Source organism: Tympanuchus pallidicinctus, unplaced genomic scaffold (assembly GCF_026119805.1).
Source record: "Tympanuchus pallidicinctus isolate F22 unplaced genomic scaffold, pur_lepc_1.0 scaffold2, whole genome shotgun sequence".
In the NCBI taxonomy this organism is placed as follows: Eukaryota; Metazoa; Chordata; class Aves; order Galliformes; family Phasianidae; genus Tympanuchus; species Tympanuchus pallidicinctus.
Window position 1 is genome coordinate 49,333,025 of NW_026294721.1, and position 20,399 is coordinate 49,353,423.

General features: G+C 35.6%; 1 protein-coding gene across 12 annotated transcripts in view; it reads left to right on the forward strand.

Annotated features, from left to right (window-relative positions):
- The window catches only part of TENM3 (teneurin transmembrane protein 3), a 696,676-nt gene that overhangs the window by 191,390 nt on the left and 484,887 nt on the right, over positions 1-20,399 (forward strand). The gene's annotated exons all lie outside the window — the stretch shown is intronic.

A 20,399-nucleotide genomic window follows, 5' to 3' on the forward strand; every position in this document is an offset into this window, starting at 1 on the left:
TAATAGTCTTTAGAGCCATATAATTTTGTCCCGAGCTATTAGTGGCACTTTATGTCATATAGTCATCAAATGTATTTCTATGAAAGAGAAAAGAATAAATATTTCATGGTTACAGCTTTTGAAGAACACTCTGTCTTTCAATCTTGGGCAGTCTTTCAACATATGTGCCAATCAGAAATCTTTAGCAGATGCAAAATGCATCTTGTCTCCTTGTCAGGGAAGAATGTAAAGATCGCAGGATGTATCTGAAATATTCATCACATAGACAAAAATCTGAGCAGCATGAGGAATCACTGAGCCCAGTAATCGCTACTTATCCGTTTGTTCTTCCCTCCTCATAACTGGCCCTAAAAAGGTGATGAGTGACTAGTCACAATATTTTGGTTCTGCAATATATCTTGACAGTCAATGACAGTGCATATAACATTGTGACCTCACGCTTTTTGCCATACTGCTTTCTTAGCTCTGGAGATGATATTAAGATACTCCTGAATGAAATAATGTTTACTTTTTCTTCTATTTACAAGCTTTTGCTGTTGTTTCTACTTGTAATTTTTTATTTTTTATTTTTCCTAAATAACTGTATCTTTTTAGCACATCTCTGGAAGAATGTTTCTGATGTTTACTGTATTTAGGCTTCATTCGTGGTTTAAAATAGGATGGATTGTTGCAGACGATTAGAGTAAATCATACATGGTCTTTTCCTGTTATTCTAGCTCTCAGTTAAAGCCAAGGCTGATATAGTCAATTGTAACTCCAGTGTAGTAGTATCTAGTCAAATCAAATCTGCTTTTGGCCTGCTACCATGTGAGAGGTTTTCTGTGCACCATGCCCTTTGAATGAACCTGTGATCTTCTGCTGCAATCTGGGCTAGCCACTCCATCACCAGGCACTGCTGGAAGCTATTAAATCTTGTGTTGCTTTATCTCAGTTAAATGTGGTTAAGTGAAAGGACATTATTTTAACTGGCTGCTTTGGCAATGGAATTTTGCAAAGCACTAGTTCACAGCATTTCAGCCCTAACACTGCATTCTGAAAAGTTGGGAAAATTGAAGCTTTAGAAAGAATTAAACCTTTGATTAAATGCATTACTTTTTTTTTCAGAAAGAAAAGGAAGGTTGAGTTCTCTTTTTGTACTCCAATTTCTACTCTTGTAATGGTATTTTAATGTCTTTTTTAGGTCTATTCTAGGTCTATTTTTTAGAATATGAAATTTCTTCATAGAGATGAAAGCAATGCATTTTTAACAAAAACATTGTTCATTCTATTATATTGCCAATTTATCATTACTAAGACAATGATATAGAAACGTGGAAAACTGGAAATAAATGCGGAAAGAATGCTGAAACATCTTTAATGAAGACTACCCATGAAAAATGAACCATTTAGATCACGGATATAGGAAAATTATGTACATGTGGAAACTGACATATTCAAATTTCTAAATTGTTTTCCTGAACTCTGATTTATCAACTGAAGGCAGACAAGTTTCTGTAGCTTTTTTTTTTTCTTTTTTTTTTTTTTTTCCCCTCGTTTAAAAGAAGAAACCATGAAAGTACAGAATTTTGTCATAAATACAGCAAAGACAGATCTTAAGGATTTTTTCATGGCATATCTGTTTGTCTATCAGTAACATGAGAACCTGCAAACACCTTGCTTGATCATTTCCATGATTTCCAGAAGTATTATTAGCCTAGTGTTTGTTTCATTTAATTGAAAACTGGAAGATTTGAAATACTTGGTTGAGAACAGCTACTCATCTACTGCAATTTCCTGCAGATACTTAGAGAGAAGCAGGATGTTCTATGGGGCAGGTGTGAATATCTATCGTGACTGTTGAAAGTGAAGGTGTAGGATAACAAGGAAGCAGCGGGTAAGACAATTGTCATGAAAAGCTCATTATACACTCCATGTCACCCTCCTCGGTAGGTCCACATTACCTATCCTCTGTCTATGCACAATCCTCCCCCTTGCACATGCAAAGGCCCCTGCTAAGTCACTCAGCTGCCAGCAGGTAGCAGTGGAAGTAGATTTCTGTGTGGCTTGGTCTCATTGGGCATAACGCCCAACCTGCAGAAGCAACGCTGTGTGCTAACTTGCAGCAATTTGCAGTTTTACAGCTTTCCTGCTATGATAATTTCCCTTCGTGATATTTGAAAACCTGTAACAGCCATTTGTGGCTGTAACCTAATATGCCATCAAAGAAAAAATTCCTGTGCTCAGTTAAGTGAAGCTACATGGTGTAACACTTTTATTGGAAATGCATTAATATCCATGTTGAATTTAAATGGGGTGATTAGCTTTGCTAATATCTGGTTCTTTAATATCTAAAATTCTTATTAGGTACTGTTTCTGTTGAACCCAATGGAGATGAGACAGGAGTTTGTTAGGAAACAAAAAGTACTATTCAAGAGGTTCTTTTCCATTATGGGAAATTGAAAAGACATTTTAAAAAGTAACTGAACATTACTGGCTGTAGATGCACTGAGTTTTATACTTACTTACAAGTCTCAAATGATCCCTTTAGTGTTTCATCACAGAGTCCAGGAATGCCTGACTGCATGATTTACCAACACAAGTGAGCTCTGATAAAGTGATTCTATGTTTTCCTCATTGATTTATGTAGGAGTGACACTAGTCAGTGCTTGATTAAATCTTTTAATACTAGAAAAAAAGAAATATGTTCCTTCTGTTCCTTTTGAGAGAAAAGGTTTCTCATCACTGCAGCACCCTTGATAGCTGGCAAAAAAAGAAATCCAGTCACCATACTTAGCCTGCACTTGGTTTCTAGGTTGCCTACCTAATGAAATGAGAGATGGATCGGTACCACTTCAGGTGTCTGTGCATCTGTCAGTCTAGCCTCAAAGGAGAAAAAGGTGCCTTGCATCTATTGCTTAGGAGCGTCCACTATTCTTGGTACTCTTATACATCTACTGTGTTTTTGGAGTAACATATTGTTACTCTCTTTGTGTCGCAGAGGGAAGAAAAATGCTGTGTGGATTTGGTATTAATCTTTGGATGGAAAAGTTAAAAAGACGAAGCAGCTTTTCTGATCTTGTGATTCTCAGTGTAGATTACTCAGCCTGTATTCAGCATCTTCTGTTATTAATCACAGAAGCACAGAGCTAGAAGAACCTGAAGAACTCATGTAGCCAATGCTGTTGTCCAAAAGAGTCAGCTATATCTTTGTCATTGATAGACATCTTCATAGTTGACCTGCAGTACAGCAAACACCATGATCTTCCTATGCAGTCTGTTGCTAATGTTTTCCAATAGAATTTCTCTTTTCCTAATGCCTTTCTTACTGCAGTTTAACTGCATTATATCTGGTTCTATTCATTCTATGATATGAAGGATAAGGTTTCTTTTCCCCTGCTAGGAAAAGCGTTTTCTATTTTGAAAGCCTCGCTTCAGTTTTCTCCCTCCCTTCCTCCCTCTTTCCCTCTTTCTCTCAACGATCCCAATCTTATCAGTCTTTGCTGGTAGATCATACATTCTAGATCTGTCTCTGTATTCTGAAGTATTTCCAGTTGGATTCCTTTGCTTTGTGTAAGGCATTTAACACACTTGAGTGAACTTGAAATCTGAACAGATCATAAGTAAAATATCTGGTATCTTGTCTGTCATACTGTTGTTCATATATCCCCAGTTCTGTCATTTGCCTTTTTCACATAATAAGGTTGTTGGTATATTCATTGCTAACTCATCTCTTTCTGCCTTATCTCTGAACTCCTTTTGTGAATAATTATGACATATTAATTGATTTCCATCCATATTTGTGCAGTTCAGCCTGTCTATAATACTTCCTACCTGTCCTTACTGCAGTCATTCTGTTTTTCCAGCACACTCTTCAATCTATAAGACACATAACTGAATTTTAATCTTGCTCCTCAAGATACTTACAATCCTTCCAGCTTTGCAGTGTCTTCAGATTTATACTTACAGATTTAATAAGCATACTTTCTTTTCCTTTACTCAACAGTGCTGGTCTTAGAATCGAGAGGTTGAAATTAAGTAGAACGGACTGTTTTATTCTTTCTTTTTTAAAAATAGCAATCCATTCACTGTTTTTCAGTCTTTCAGCATCTCGTCTGTCCTCCATAATTTTTCAAAGACTGCTAAGCCTTCTGAGCCTACTTAATCAGCTAAGTCCCCTAAGATGAATGAAGTTTATCAGCACAGATGATCTGAGAATATCTATGTTATTTAAGCACTATGTAACCTTTCCTTTTCCTATTACATTGCAAGATGTTATCTGTTTTTTACTGGTATTAATTGTCTGCTTTTACTTGATCTTTTAGTGAAAGCTAATGCAAAAGAGGTATTAATTTTTTTCAGTTTTTACTATGTTATGACTGTATAGATCACCCTCATTGCAGAGTAACAAACCAACATTTTCCTTTGTTTTCTATATATAAACACATAACAGGAAGAAATCTGAGTTGCCATTTCCAGACAAACTGCAGGCAATCACATCATAATCGTTGCATATAGGCATCCATGTGGGATCTCAGTTGCTGGATTACTTGCTCCCACTCTTCCTGTTGAAAGGCTGTTTCAAAGCCTGATGACTGTGATAGCCAGAACCTTCTACGTTCCTGTCAGAATTTGCTTTTTACTCCTTCGTACTGGTGGCTCGCAATTGCCCTGTGCTTGATTGATTTATCCAGAAGTTCTTTTTTTGAGTCTGACAGCCTTATGGCAGAAATTTCTGTTCTCATACCTAAGTAAATTTAGCCTCAAAAAAATGTTTTAAAGCACTGTCATCTGTTGTATTAAAAATGAATATGCAACAGGTGATTGTATTAAAAGTCTATTGGCTGTTAACAGTAGATCAATAGATCAGTTATTAATACATGAAATAAATTTAAAACTAATGTGAATATTTTTCTGCAGATTTCAGAACTATAGAGATATCCTTTATGCAGTCTTTTGTGCGACAGAGTCCTAATTTTCACCATTGGAATTCTTCTTTAAACAATGATTTGACAGTGTTGTTTAATGTAACCTTGAGAGCATATTGTCAAAAAATACAATTAACTTCTAGTGCAGGATGTTCAGACTTAGGTTATTGACCTAGAAGGTTATATTCTTCACATATAGTAGAGATAAAGGCAAGTACTGAAAATGAGCCTATTACTTGCAAGAATTGCTAACAGACTACTTTGTGGTTTTTTTGTAGAGCTTCGTATTTTCACAAATTGGTAGATTTGGGCACCTCAGTAAAGAATAGAAGATCACTTTTACAAAAAAATCATTTCAAAAACTGTGTTTCACTCCTTGAAAATAAGGTCCAAGTTGGCATGCAGGGATTAAAGCTTCATGCTGTTTGAGAGCAAAGAAATGGCTAAATGATACCATTACCTGCAGTAAAATTAAATTGACCTGTGTTACCAATTTGCTGGCTACTGGGATGAAACAACATTATTTGCTCTAAAGTTTTCTTAGAAAAATTTGGGAAATCATTGGGAAAACAGTATTTTATTTTTTTTTTTCTTAGCGTATTGCTACAAATTGTAATGTAGTAACATGTGAAAGTGCAGAAATAACAATAATCTCAGATTTTTTATTTTATTTATTTATTTATTTATTTATTGGTAATAAATTGAGAGAACCATGCAATTACATATGTGCTAAATGTGCATTTGCTTCCACGTTCCTGGCTACTTCTACTCTGTGATTCTGCTGTGGCTTAGGAAGGCATCCATCCAGCCTCCTCGCCCTGTGCTGCTCAGATATCTCAGGTACACCGGGATTATGAGAAGCCCCAGGGAACTGCAGTAGATGCCTTGGATTTGCAGCCTACTAGAGCATCCAGGGACATTTTCCCCAGTTCCAGGGCTGGCAAGTTGTGTTAGCTTCTGAGGAAGGAAGGCCAGATCTTTTCCTTTTTTTTCTATTTAGACAGCAGAAAGGTAAAAGAAATTAAATTGCAGCTGACTCTTAAGAATTCAGGGAAGCCTCCTGTTCTATATTTCAAGTCATTATATCTGGAAGTGGAACTATAAATCTAACTGAAGTAATTCCAGATAAAAGCAAAATTAAAAGATGAATTTGAAAACCTAGAGACTGCTCCTATTTCTCATTTTTTAAATCATATGGTCTAGAGTTCCATTCAGCTTCATCTAAGTGCATGTCACAGTGCCAAAAAAACTTCAAGCGATAATTTGTAAAAGCCATTTGCTGTAAAAGAAATACTGTGCATGAATGAACAATGTTTATAAATCTGTAGTAACTCAGCCAAGTCAAAACAGATTTACAACGCAGAAAGTCAGGAACGTTTGTAACTTCTGTGTCAAATTATGGATTTTAAAAAATATATGTTAAAAAAAACAAAAACAAAACAAACAAAAAAAAAACAAACAACCTTTTTCCCAGTGGAAATCTAGAACTGCTCAAAGACCAATCCAAACTTTCTGAGTGCAGTGAATCTACATTTCTCCCTTCATTTTCGTGTTCTTGAAAGTATTATTTTTCAACAAAACAAAAAGGCTGTATTTTGTCACAGGTGTTTTGAATTTTCTAAAGAAAGTTTCTCTGACGACAAAATGTACCAAATCAGTTCTTCAAGAATTCCATAAATTCTGTAGCTATTACTGATTCACCTTTAGAAGACAGGATGTTACTGGAATTTTTCAGGTCTAGTAAGTTGTTTGAGTCACTTCGGTCATGGCTTTTTTCCTGAGAGTTTGGGTAAATGGTTTCCTCTCATAAATCCAGTTACAGAGAAAGAAGGACAAAGGTTAGAAACTTGAGTGTGGTGTGCTTTAATTGTCATACTGGTAACAGGTGGGCCACCTCAAATTCTGTATATCCAGAAGCATTAATCACATTGTCTGTTTAAAAGTTCTCTTTGTGTAAAGTTTTGTTCCCAAGTGTGCTGTTTTAACAGCGTACCATCTTAGATTGTAGCTCCTCCAGGTAGCTAGCAAAAAGTAATGGAAGGCAGTATTTGATTTTTTTGTGGATTGGGTTATAATTGGAATGAGATTTAAATGGCATTGCTCTTTTCATGTACGGTTGTGACGCACTGCTGGAAGGAACGTAACTGGTTTAGGATTTGGTGTGACTGATTGAAGAGAGATCCGGTCGGTCAGCAAAATGCCAAGGCTGAAGTGTCTTACCACGAGTTGTAGGGATGGATGTGGCTTCAGAGACTGAGAGAGCACAATGGTCCAGCATATTCAAGTCTGACAAAAATTCTCTATCTTACAGCTAGTAACTGCAAAGCTTATTTTTAAAAGTTTGTGGGTAATAAGCTATGTATCAATTACCTCTGTTGTTCTAATCTAGCAATGCAGATAAAGTGACGAAGTGTTTCATGATAATTTTATTCACATTCATCTTTATATCTTTTATTTTTTTGTTTTTAATATTTCCAATGCAAGAGCTGAATGCTTCATAATCTGCTTCCTGTAACCCTTAAAATGGGGTATTACAAAAAGCAGTGTCCTTGGGCAATTTTGGAATAAAACTAAATAAATCGGCAGTGTGAAAACTTCAGTAGAAAGACCATATGTTTTCAAGGACTTCCTCAGTCATGCTGTTTCCTTTTCAAGGTAAGCTGGTATATTCTGACTCCCTAGGTTGTGGTACTGCAACATTAGGAAAACCCTTCGTGGTGGGCATCTGTTCAGCTGTAGGTCATACACCTGAAAGGTATTCTAGACTCCAAACACAAACACATCAAGTAATTATTCCTTTACAACTTGACTCCAAATTAATCTGTTTAATATAGTTGCTAGTAACTTTCTCTGTTTTTTCAACTTGCTCATGGCAATTTTGCTCTAAAGATGTGTTCATATTTATATTACTAAGGAGAAGGGTTTACTAGATTGAAAACAATGAAGAAGTTGATTTTATTCAGATTCATTTTAAGAAGTTAAAAACAATATGGTTTACAAACTGCAATGATTGTCAGTTTATTCCCCAAGTGTGAAATACTTTTCATTGAGTATAAATATTAAATATTGTTATTTATTTTTTTAAAAAATGAGAGATTACAAAACAAAACCAACTTGTTTTAAAAAGCTAAAGATATCAATTAAAAAAAAGATTTTTGCTATAAAATATGGAATCAAAATACAGAATTAAATGCAATCCCATTGCTTGCTATAATATGCTGCAGAAGTTCCCTGCAGCATTTCCTTCCTATAGCTATTGCTTTAGGCTTGCCCTTCCAAGAAAGATCTGAGAGCAGAGAGGATTCAAATAAAAAAGAAAAATGAATTATCTTCTTTTAATTTGTAAACTTATGTCAACACAACATGAAAATGAATTAGTAAGTAATTTGAAAGGTCCTACAATAGTTATTCAATTACATATTTTTCTTAAATGAGGAACATATACAGCAGATAATTAACTCCATTAAGGTTTGTATTTGTATGTCAAATATGCCAATTTCAGCAAATGAATTTCACAGGTTTTAAATTAACATGTTCTCCACAGTTTTTCAATGTATACAGTCTAATCTATCAACACAATATATACAATCTGTATGCAAAAAAAAAAAAACAACAACGAAACACACATAGCACTGAATTTGTTTATGGATAATATTTTCAATTCTTGCTTCATTCCCAAACTCAGCATCACCAAGACACTCCCATTCTGTTGTATTGTGGGGGCCTCTTTATTTTTTTAATTATTATTATTTTTTATTTTATTATTATTGTTGGTTTGTTTTATATTTGATATTCTTCTCTGGAACGGACTTACAGTGAATGCACTTTTCAGTGACAGAGAGATTGCTCCCTTGAGCCAACAGCATAAAAGAAATGTAGAAACCAGAAATAAATGGAGTTACTACCAAAAAGTACTTTGACTAGTCAGCACGCTGAGTATTCTTTGAATACTTTACTGCACTTTCTTACACCATCTCCTGCAATAAACTGGGGTTGAATGGTTTATGTTTAGTCTGTAGTTTTTTCTGCTGCCTACCAGTAGTAGTGCATTACATTCTGTATTACTTCATGTTGTAGGCATAATGTAACATGACACATCCTAATGTTAAAGGTATGCAGTAATAACAGGCTACTGCAACACAGACAGGGAAACCACCTACATGGATATAATCAGGCAGATGCTAGCTTGCTCTGTCTAGTCTTAAACTGATGGGACATGAGCCGGCTCTAGTCTGGAAACCGCATAAATGTGTTAGCGTGGAGATTTCAGCAGGAGATGAAGGGGCTGCAAATCAGAACCATCTTTTGTCCATCAGGAGTGGGGGGAGGCTAATCAAACTTAGCTCTGCAAACATGTTGCTGTCATTACTGTTTCTGTATGTATTTATTTTCATTACTGGCATGCAGTCTGCGTTTTCTATTCACATTTGTCAACTTTCCTATTCCATGTTTTAAATCAGATACCTAATGAAAGTCCTGTTTTACATTGGTTTGTCTCCAGCTTTGTATTTTAAAGGTTATGAAGCCTTGTAAATGACTTTATAAAAATGAGTACAGTACTCTCTCCCTTCTTTTCAGCATCATCATAATCTTTGCACCAGCTCTTGCATGCTAAAGAATAGTCATAATAATAATAAAATAAGAGTAGTGTGCCGTGGCAATCTCTATAAATAAATTTTAAAATATTAACAGTATTACTTTCAAATTTGTATGAACAGTACAGTAAAATACCAAATTAGCAATTCTTGTGACTGTTTACTACATTTGATTCCTCTCACTTCCGTCTCTGCTGACTATTTCAAAGAGGAGATCAAACCTACATATCTTTGTGGCTCTACTACTTTCTCCTCTATCTCTCCTTCAATCAAATGCTCTATTTTATCTTTTAAAGACTCCACTTGTCCCAGTAATTTCAGGTACCATTGCCTTTTAACCTTATGTAGACACAGCTGCACCTTTTCCTCTCTTTTCAGTTTCTTTCTTTTTCTGTTCCCCACATTATAATAATGGTTTCAGCAAAAGGAGAGTAAAATCTCAGATACTTCTGTCAGTCTTCTGCCTCACACAATACCCTTTTGACTCTCCCTTTATACTCTTGCCTTTTGTCAGTGGCTCACTCAGTGGTATTTTCTTCACCCTTATTCCACAGGATCAAAAGTACCTTTTTCTCCTCTATTTGCCCTAGTCTGTTTTGCTTCTGGAGTTTCACAAACCTTTCTCTTCCATTCCTTTAACCTCAACTAATTCTGCATTTTTCTGCCTTATTTTCTGTCATCCTTAAATTGCCAAAAGGCTAGCTCCTCATTCATTCCCTGTCTCCACAGGTGTGAACACCACTCGGATACACTTCCCACTCACTCAAGTTTATAACCTGGATCTTAGCCCTGTCTTTGAGATGAGAATCCCATACACTTTCTGGTCTACCAAGGGCAAAGTCTTTTGCCAGTAGACAGATAACCAAGAGACGTATACCTTACAAACTGGCAGGTGATAAACCCTTAAAAAAATATAGCAAACAAGATTTGCAAATGCAGTTCTTCCCAGTTCTGAGCTGTGAAGAAGTTCAGTGGCTGTTCATTGCCCTTGCTGGTTCCTAGGACATTTGCATCCATGAGTGGCAGAAGTTCCTTCCAAAAATTTACTCCACCGCCTTTTTCTCAATTTAAGAAGAGTCTGCAAGCTGACTAAAAGAATAATCCCAGTATATTTTTCTCCTTCTCTATAAAACCATGTAAGAAATTCTAGTTTACGTTCTTCCACTCCGAAAATGTAGATGCCAGTTTTTGGTACTGGGTTCACGGGCATATAATGAAGTTAACTGAGTTAAAGCAGTTAAGTCAAGTGGACGAGGGAATAAGCATAGATAAGAGGACAGATATATTTACAGTTGGAGCCTTTGGTTTGTGTTCAGTGGAATCTTCAGTGGAACAAGAATATAACATTACTTCATTACTTAATACAGGAATTTTAAAATCCTGTATACCTGTATACTTGCCTGACTCTTAACTGGTTCCTTTTTTTTTTTTTTTTTTTTACAGAGCTTGTTTTCATTTCATAGGGTGTTGTTATATGGATTTATAAGATTGTATTCTGAGATTATCAATTCACTTGAAATAAAACGCTGTGTTGGGGAACAGCTGCTCTATATGTATAATAGACAGTTAATTGATTTTTTTTTTTCACCTATAGGAAACACACAGTGCAATAAAATGCCTGTAGGCTAAACACAGTTCTTAGAAATCAAAAAGAAAATAAGAATCAATCCCATCCATTCCAACTGTGGCTTAGAGAGACAATTTTGCAAAGTTCTTAAAGCTCTCTTTTAACACCATGGGTCTCCTGGTTGTGTTGCTTAGACTCCCCGCAATCATGCTCTCGTTTACAGGCCCGACATGACTGATTTCACCAGAAAAGTTACCCATTATCGGATGGCAGGAGATAAACCCATCAAAAGGTGTAACAAACAAATAAGAACTTATTTGAAGAGTGGCATTATCCTATTTCTGTCAGGAAGTGTGAGCAAATAGCCGAGAGTTTATCGTATTTATGAAGAGGAAGGTTGTTTGGAAAAAGATTATTTTTTTCCCTCTTTTACTGTTGTCTCTTTAATCTGGAGCTGCAGCAGTGGATATGCTATTTTATAAATGGTAAGCTTTATCAGGAATACGGTAAAGCATTTTACCAAGTTATCCTCTTTCTATCAGTGATATGAAGCTATAGGAGTAGAAATTCTTTTCCCTCTAGTTTTCAACAACACCTGCCAGTATTTGCAGCCACAAATAGACAAATATAGACAAATAAAAATAGAAAAATATAGCATACATACATGTTAGGAAAAATATTTGTCTTCTTTTTTAATGTATGTTTTATTGCAAGTCACAAATATTTTTGCCAATGGCTTGGGTTCGAAGGGACCTCAAGGAGGTCTCTGCCACAGGCAGAGATGCTAGGTCCCACTCTAGAACAGGTTGTATAGGGCCCCATCCAACCTGGCCTTGAACATCTCCAGGTATGGAGGTAATAGCAGAGTTCCAGAAATAACAGCTACATAATGATGTAGGTAACTTTTAAGCTTTCTATTTAAAATACTTGAAAATATTCTGCTTTTAATCCACTCAGATTTGAGAAATCATTTTCTTATCTATTTTTTATTTCACCAAAGTTTATGTTTCATTGTAAGCAAAAGGGGCTTAAAGCCCCCCAAAATAAAGTGTTCTCCTTTACCACCAGTTATATTATAATGATCTTAAAATAATCTCATTTTGTACTTGTGATTTATATACCTTGCTGTGTACCCGTTATAATCCTGTTTATATATTTTATTGTTAAATCATCATGATCTTGATGCCTATTTTGAATGTTCCACATATATGGCCTTTAAATGAGAGTCGATGATACAATCAGGAGGAGTTTCTTTCTCTTTGTGTGACTACAGAACGAGATGAAGTCTGGAATTCAGAGGCTTCAAAGGAGACCCTGTATTTTCTGAGGATACCTGAATCTTTTCTCCGAATTGCAAGACTAGTTTTGTTATGATTGTTTCTAAAATCCAGGCCATTCTTTGTAGGCAGTACACATGTATGTATAAGTAAATGGCCTTCAGCTTATGAAAATGGCCTTAGAAAGTCTATCTGCTTCTACTACATGCCCTTTGCAGAGTTTTGATCATGTTTGTTGATTCCTTATATCTCCTGTTTGTATAAACTACTGTAATGTGGAGGAAGCAAGGATATAAATGAAGTTATAGTTAATTATAATAATGCTTAGTGGCCCTTCTAAGTTCTGCCAGCTGAAGCAGGCAAAATGAAAACAGTAACCAAAAAAAAGTAGGCTTCTAGGCTTCCTAGGAATGTCTGTGAAAGACTGTGCAGAAGAGCACACCTAGAATCTCTTTCTTCAAGGTTACAGTTGTAGCTGCTCACAGGTTTCTCACTGAAGCTACAGTTCAGAATCTCTGCCAGTTAGGCAGGGGTTAGAATGCACTTTATTTGGGGAAATTCAAAGCAAGAGATGTGAGTGAGACACAACTCACAGTGCAGGTGGTGACTGCAGTGACCGCTGTGTTCAGTTTGCGGTGAGTTAGTTTGAGATGTAGCCTTGCTGAACACTGATCATTCTACTGAAACTAGGAATATCACAGCTTGTAGCAAATTGCAAATACTGATATTTTTCTATATGAATGTATCAACTATCAGTACCTGACAGTAATTTCTCACCACAGTCTCCTGGATAGAGTAGATGATTCAATATCAGTGAGCTGTAAATGCTAGGGTAGACTATTAAAACTAGTGAAAAAATCTGGTATTTTCACATAGTATTCATGTTCTTTCTATACCTTACTTTCTCTCTTTGGCCTAGTCAAATTTTCAATGGTTTTATCTGTAAGAATTTAAATTTCATAAAATTGTAATAGCTGAATCGTTCATGTATTTGTAAGAAATCTAAGTCAAATATACTCACAGTGGTAAAGCTAGAGAAAAATGTGTGCAATTTGTTGTAAGGGAACTGTACTTTCCATCTTTACTCCATTCCTCATTTACCTGGTACTTGTTCAGAAGTAGCATGCCTGTTTTGAAATACTGTGAAGGAATTTTATTCCTTCATGCATCTTATCCATTGCTCCTAAAAGAAAGTAAATTAGATTTATATATAACATTTACTTATTACATTGTAACCTCAATATTATGTATGTAATACATATTTTGCCATATAATGTCTGATGGGTTAGAAGAAAGTAGAGCTGTGAGGGACAAGTCTGATTAAATTCTGCAGTCAATCTGCTTTGTATTGAAGGATATAATTTTTTGAGAACTTAAGCATAATGAAAACTCTTTGGTTTGGTGCTTTTAATATTATCCATAAGATGGATGGGACAAAAAAATATATCCCCAAACAATAGCTAGAGATGCTACAAAAGAGGGAAAACTGTACTGCAAAATCGGGGTCTTTTCAAGTTATTTGTATAGATGAGATCTGAACAGCAACAGAAAGTGTTTGATAGCTTGTGTTTGAACATAGAATGTTTAAAGGCTAACTGGAGACCTTGTGCAAACATTTTAAGATCCTATCTCCCAACTTTCTTAGTCTTTTTGTGGTCATGGCTTTACACTTAGTTACACTGTGTACCATAAAGACTTCAGAAGATTCTTCATGTACTTGTAGTTTCAGCCAATATTATATTTTACAAAGCGAAGATAATTGTACAAATGTATGTAACTCTCCTGGTTATGTCCGTTCTCTCTATCTATTCAACAAGTGAAACATGTGGAATAATAGAATCGTTTGTGTTAGAAGAGAATTTTAAGATCATCCAGTTCAACCCCTGCTCTATTCAGGGATTCTGCCCACTAGAACAGATTGCTTGAAGCCCCATCTAACCTGACCTTGAATGCTTCCAGGGAGGAGTCATCTACAACCTATCTGGGAAACTTGTTCCATTATCTCACCACTCTCGCAGTAAAGAGTTCCTTTTGATTATACAGTGTAAATCTGGTACCTCTTCCAATTTAAAACCATTTCACCTTGTCCTGTCCCTCCATGCCCTTATAAAAAGTCCCTCCCCAGCTTTCCTGTAGACCCCTCTGAGTACTGGAATCCATCAAATTCAATTTTCTCTACATTTAAGTAGATTTGAATCCTGTTTTCTAAACAGTGCATTTCAAATTATTTCAGGATGATAAAAACTAGCTTTTCCCATAAAAGTAACTACTTTCACAATCCCTATATGTAAATCCCATCAGTAAGGCAGTAGGTCTTTGAGATGGATGGGGCTTCTTCTATGTGTAACTGCATAACTGACTGTTTCAGACAGATGCACACATAAACATACACCATCTTTTTCCAAAAGAAAAATAAAATAAATATTTGAAGGGATATAGTTAACCTGAAATCCCGTTGCTATCTGGAAAATGTCTGACAAGAGGAAACAGCGCCTAACTATTTAATAGTGAAGTGAAGAGGTGAAAATAACTGCACCCAATCATGTCAGTTACCTGAAGATGAATAAGTGAGAGATTGAGACTCCCTTCCTGCAGTGCCACAATTTATAAGGATGGTAGGTTTAGCTGAAACAATAACAGGCTTTTAGAAAAGCTAGAGAAGTGTGGCTTTGTTTGTTGAGATCCTTTTAAATTCAGTGAGGAATATTTGGGTCTGAAGGTATGCTTCACTGGCTATTGTGTGGATCGTTATCTGTCTCAGGGATATTCACAGAACCCAGAAACTAATCCCAAGGAAACACCATTGTTTTTTACTTAATTAACAATTTGTTTTAAGTCTTGTAACTGTCTAGTAACCAACTTTGTCCCCATAAGGACTTTCTTCCTTCTCAATGAGAAATCATTTTGCATTATTTATATATACGAATGAAGCCCCTCGCCTTTGTGTGAATAATGGATTTCTGTACCCACATGCCTAGGTTTATCCCACACTCTCTGGATTCTGGCCAGAAATATTTTCCATTCCTATAGGTTCTGGAGATGCTTTTTAATAGTGTGCATCATAGAGGAGGCATCATTTCTATTCTAGTGTCCTGCATTTTAAAGTATAAAGCTTGAGATAAGTAAACACATACATGGAGTGACATAAGAGTGCATTGTATCTAGATCCTGTGAATTCCACAGATTACCAATTAAATAATTTAATACTGAAATTTTAGACTGGGCAATATTTTCTTTGGTTAAGACAGCGGTTTTCTGATTAATGTTTTTAATTTTAAGCAATGTCTAATACACAGAATAATAAAAGTGACAGTTCAGCTTATAGTGAGTTAAGGATGTTTCTGAGAATACACAAGAGGTTTTTAAGAGACTTCCAAAGTTTATGTTTACAGAACAGAAGCTCACAAATTAACCCAAATACGTTTTCCTCATATTTTATTGTGTTAGCGTAATTCTCATTTTAATAATCTCAGCTCTGTTTCTTTGAATAGTGCTTATACTTGTGAGGTTGTATTCTAGTTAAAATAGTGAGATAACAGAGGAAGAATAAAATAGTATTTGCAATTGACTACAAGGATAATGAGGAGGGAAGTAATACATGCAGCACTGTTGATACAATTTCAAGAAAGTTAATAGGAAAAATAACATATATTTTAAAAATGTAAGGAGCTCATCATACACACCACTTTTTTAAAGTCCCACAACTTTAGCATTATGTCAGTTGTGTTATTCTTCACACATAGACATCAACTGTCCCTGTTTGGAGCTGGTTTATATCTTCCCCTTCCAACCCATATTTTGGTCTATATCTGATGCAGAGGATCTCTGTTCGGTTATGTGGAGCACGGTGTTGTTCTCAAGTATTAATCACAGCCTTTGTGTCCATCCAATTCCAAGAAGTGAACTGAATCTCCTGCAGTACAAAGAAGTCTCTTAAAACTAGTTGTCCAGTAAAATTGCTCTGTTTAATACCATTAGGTTTACAAAACCAGCTTTTCTGATATTCATCCTTTCTCAGAAGAGTTCACAAACAATGTCAGGAAACAATAGCCAGTGTCAGTGGAGACTGCACCTTGTGCAAGTAGGGTGGATGGCAGCCTCCATCCCTGTGCAGAGGTAAACATAAATGAACACCCACTATGTTTTTTCTATTTTCTCTGGCTGACCTCCACTGTTGTAGCTGAGCTTTCCTCTTGTGATATTTGCCAGGTTGTATAAAAAAAAGATGTGCCTCCTGGCTGAAATGATGAAACTTAAAGCCTATTCTCAGGCTGTGGAAACCTGACGGATGTGAAACAGCTGGCGGTCTGTGGCTGGGCTCCGAAAGGAAGTCTGATAGATGCAATTTGTGCTGTGCTTAAAAGTAAAAGATGAATTTTTTCTGCTTTAGACTGATGCATAGAAATCTGCACAATATAATTTTGCTGATTCAAACATTTTTAAGAACATGTATAGAGGTGACTTATTGGAGTGGAACATTAAAATTAAGTGTTTCCTGGTAAATCAAACTGTCATAGAAAGGGAGCAGTATGTAGAAAAAGGATAATATTTTTGCCTTTTCAATATCTTGTATTTGAGGTAGCCTATATTGCAAATAACTGAGGTATGCAGATTTCCCCAGGAAAAAGAAAAGTTAAAGGAAAGTTACAGGGGAAAGAAAAGTGCAGTGTTTGGTAGGAAGAAGACAGAAAGTGGAAGTTTCTCAGGCAGCCAAGAATGGTGACAGAGGGTGAGGTCACAAAAGCAACCAGTGAAGTGTCATCACTGACAACAGACAGCAGGCACAAAGCCAAGGGAAGATAGTGTTTAGATACCAAAGATACAAGTGACATAGTGCTGGCTGTTGTTTTAGCTAACAAGTGATAAACTGTTTTCTTGTAAGATTGATTTCATAGAAGAAAGGGAGTAGCTTATATGTGGTACACTAGAAATGAAAACCTTAGACAACTTTAAGAGCAGCTAATGATTGATGAATTAAGTGGGGCATGTGTAAGCTATTGTTCTTAGGTGGGGGGAATATTGATAGCAAAGAGGGAAATACCAGTTACCGAATCAAAGATCATGGAATAAAAAATAAGAAAATTAATGTTAATTTATTCTGATAATATTTCCAAATATTCAGATGGGGAACAGGAAGGTTAGAAATATAGAATTCTTGACGTACATCCCTGAACATAGAAAATTGTGACTGGGTAAGATCAGGGATCTGCTCAAGTCATGTCCAAAATTTTCAACTTTGCTCAAGGAACACAAAAGTATGCAGAAAAAATTTCTTAGAAATCAACAGAGAGCATCCTAATGAGCTTGAAAATAGGTTTTTTAGAAGTGTTGAGACAGGAAAGAGAATAAACTTGCAGCAGAAATTTGAGAATACTGACCTCCAAGCTCAGAAAAGTGACTTTTTTTTTTTTTTCTAGACAAAATATAATTGTGGTTTAACACCAATGAAATTGATGAATAGAGATTTACAATGAATTTTGTGTCAGTTATAGACAAGAGCTAGAGCTGAATATTTGTTAAGTACATTCAAATAAGTGAATTCTGCATGTGTGTGTATATTTAGCAAATTTAATTAAGGGCTGATATTTAAGGAGGCACTACATTAGACCATAGTTAAAATCATTCATGCCTCAAAACTTTTAGAAAACATTTACATACTGATTTAGAGTACAGCTTCAGAATATTCTGTGTCAGAACAGTCTTAAAAATAGGATTGTATTGAAAGTTAAGGAATATCTTTAAAATATAACGTACTTGTTCTTTCTTGTTCAGTCAGCACAGAGTGATTGATAAACAGTCATATTCATTCATAGTCATAAAATCTCAAAAAGTTCTGTAACCCACACACATATTAAAGGACCAGAGCATTCCACATGGAAATACGAAGTACTGCTTAACTTCATGATCTGCGGTATCTTTTTGGCCAGGTCTAATCCTGTAGAAATGTCAGCTCACTGGAATTTCTTCTCTTTGCACGTAGTGTTTATAGCTTTATCTAACTTTCAAGTGTTGCATTTGTTTTATGTAATAAAACTCAAAATGGTTATTCCCATTTTCTAGCTTCATAGGTATCACATAGCTGAAAATGTACAGGAACTACTGGAGTCCTACATATATTTGTATATATATTTCACGAATTATCTAAGGTATCATTTATATATGCTTTTCTAAAATTCTAGGATGTTATTCAGGATAGCTTAAGTAGCTGAAGAGATTTGCCTGTCTGCAGGAATGTTTAAATGGCAGAGTCTGAAGTGCTCCTCCCTACTACTCATTCTTTCCAGCATCCCATTGCACATTTAGACATTCTGAGGGACATGAGGCAGAGTCACAGGGGACTTTATATCCCTAGATGTCTTGGAAAGATTGAGCAGAGAGCAGTATTGTGAAATCCAAAGGGAAAAGCTGATCGGTATGCTAAGATATGTAATATGAAATTCAGCTAAAAATGAACATGTGTCATCTAAAAAGGCAAAGTAATGATTTGTGTACATGTAAGTGTGGGCAGTTTAAACACAGGCTAGCAGATTGAACATTGATTGCTGGGAATACAGAACACATTCTCATTTGTATTGTTTGATTGAGAATCGTTATTACTTTGCTTGTAATTGCCCTAATTTATCACTTTGTTAAAATTTGCCAGAAATATACTGTTTGCCTATAGTTCCATTCTAACAGAACATAATTAATTATGTTCTTTGCTCAGTTTCCAATTGCCTTTAACATAGACTTAACTCTAAAAAATAATGATATTAATTCAAAGATAATTTAAAGAAAATAGAAAAATAACAATTTGTCAAAATTTTTATATCAGCTATAATTCTGATTTTATAGCTTGATAGATTAGTAAAGATGTTAAAATGGTAGATTATGTATTTGTAAATGATAAGGGAAGAATTCTCATGTTTTTATATATACTTGAGTGTATTTCAGAGGTTCATAACCAGGTAAATTGCAGTGGATGAAGCGACAGCATAAAAGTTTGTTTACTAAACAAAAAATCCTGCTAAAAAATATCGATAACTCTTAGTCTTACAACTTCAGAAATATCATCTTTGTTGTCCTGCTCCTAAAGGAAGGAAGGCTCTAACCTTGGCATGACACCACTTGCTCATACAATGCTTGTTTACAACACTGTTGGATCTGTGGTTTTACTCTTTCTGGTGAATGGGTCATGCTGCAGGTATAGAGAATACAAAACACTAAATAATTTTTCAGTGCAACAGTGTGAAATGGAAGACACTGTATGATTTCATCTGGACATACAACTTAAAATGTAATTTATAACACTGTGCTTGTAGGAAGAACCAAGAAATACTTAAAGCAGTAGAAAATCATAACACCAAAATACAGTTCATTTTACTGAAATCAACTGTCTCTAGAAATTGTGTTTCATAGTCAGATAGTTATAACCCAATATATACTGGTATATATAGGTGAATATATGTATGTATGTGTACATTTTGAGACATACAACCTGGAGTAAGCAGAGTCTATCTGGTCTACATTTAGTCTGGTATGTATCAGTAATTATTGCATAATATGCATTATTAGCATGTTTTAGTTATTACTAAGAAGGGATCACAGATCACAGAATCACCTGGGTTGGAAGGGACCTCAAGGATCATGTAGTTCCAACCCCCCTGCCTAGCAGGGCCACCAAACACACACATTCAGATCAGGTTGCCCAGGACCCCGTCCAACCTGGCCTTGAACACGTCCAAGGACGGGGCATCCACAACCTCCCTGCGCAGCCCGTTCCAGGGCCTAACCACTCTCCTTGCAAAGAACTTCCCCCTAACATCCAACCTAAATCTTCCCTCCTTCCCTCCACTCTCCTCCTCCTGGGATGTGGCAAGAGAACCAGTCAGCAATGTCATCTGGTTTTGGATAGCTTAAAAGTACCAAAAACACGTGTACGTAGTTTTTAATAAATAAATAAATAAATAAATAAATGAGAGCAATGCTAATTGGAGAAAATAGTGTAATGGACTTATAAATGGATAAGAACAAACTGTTCCTCAAAGATGATTGCAGCTCGCTTAGGATTCAGAAT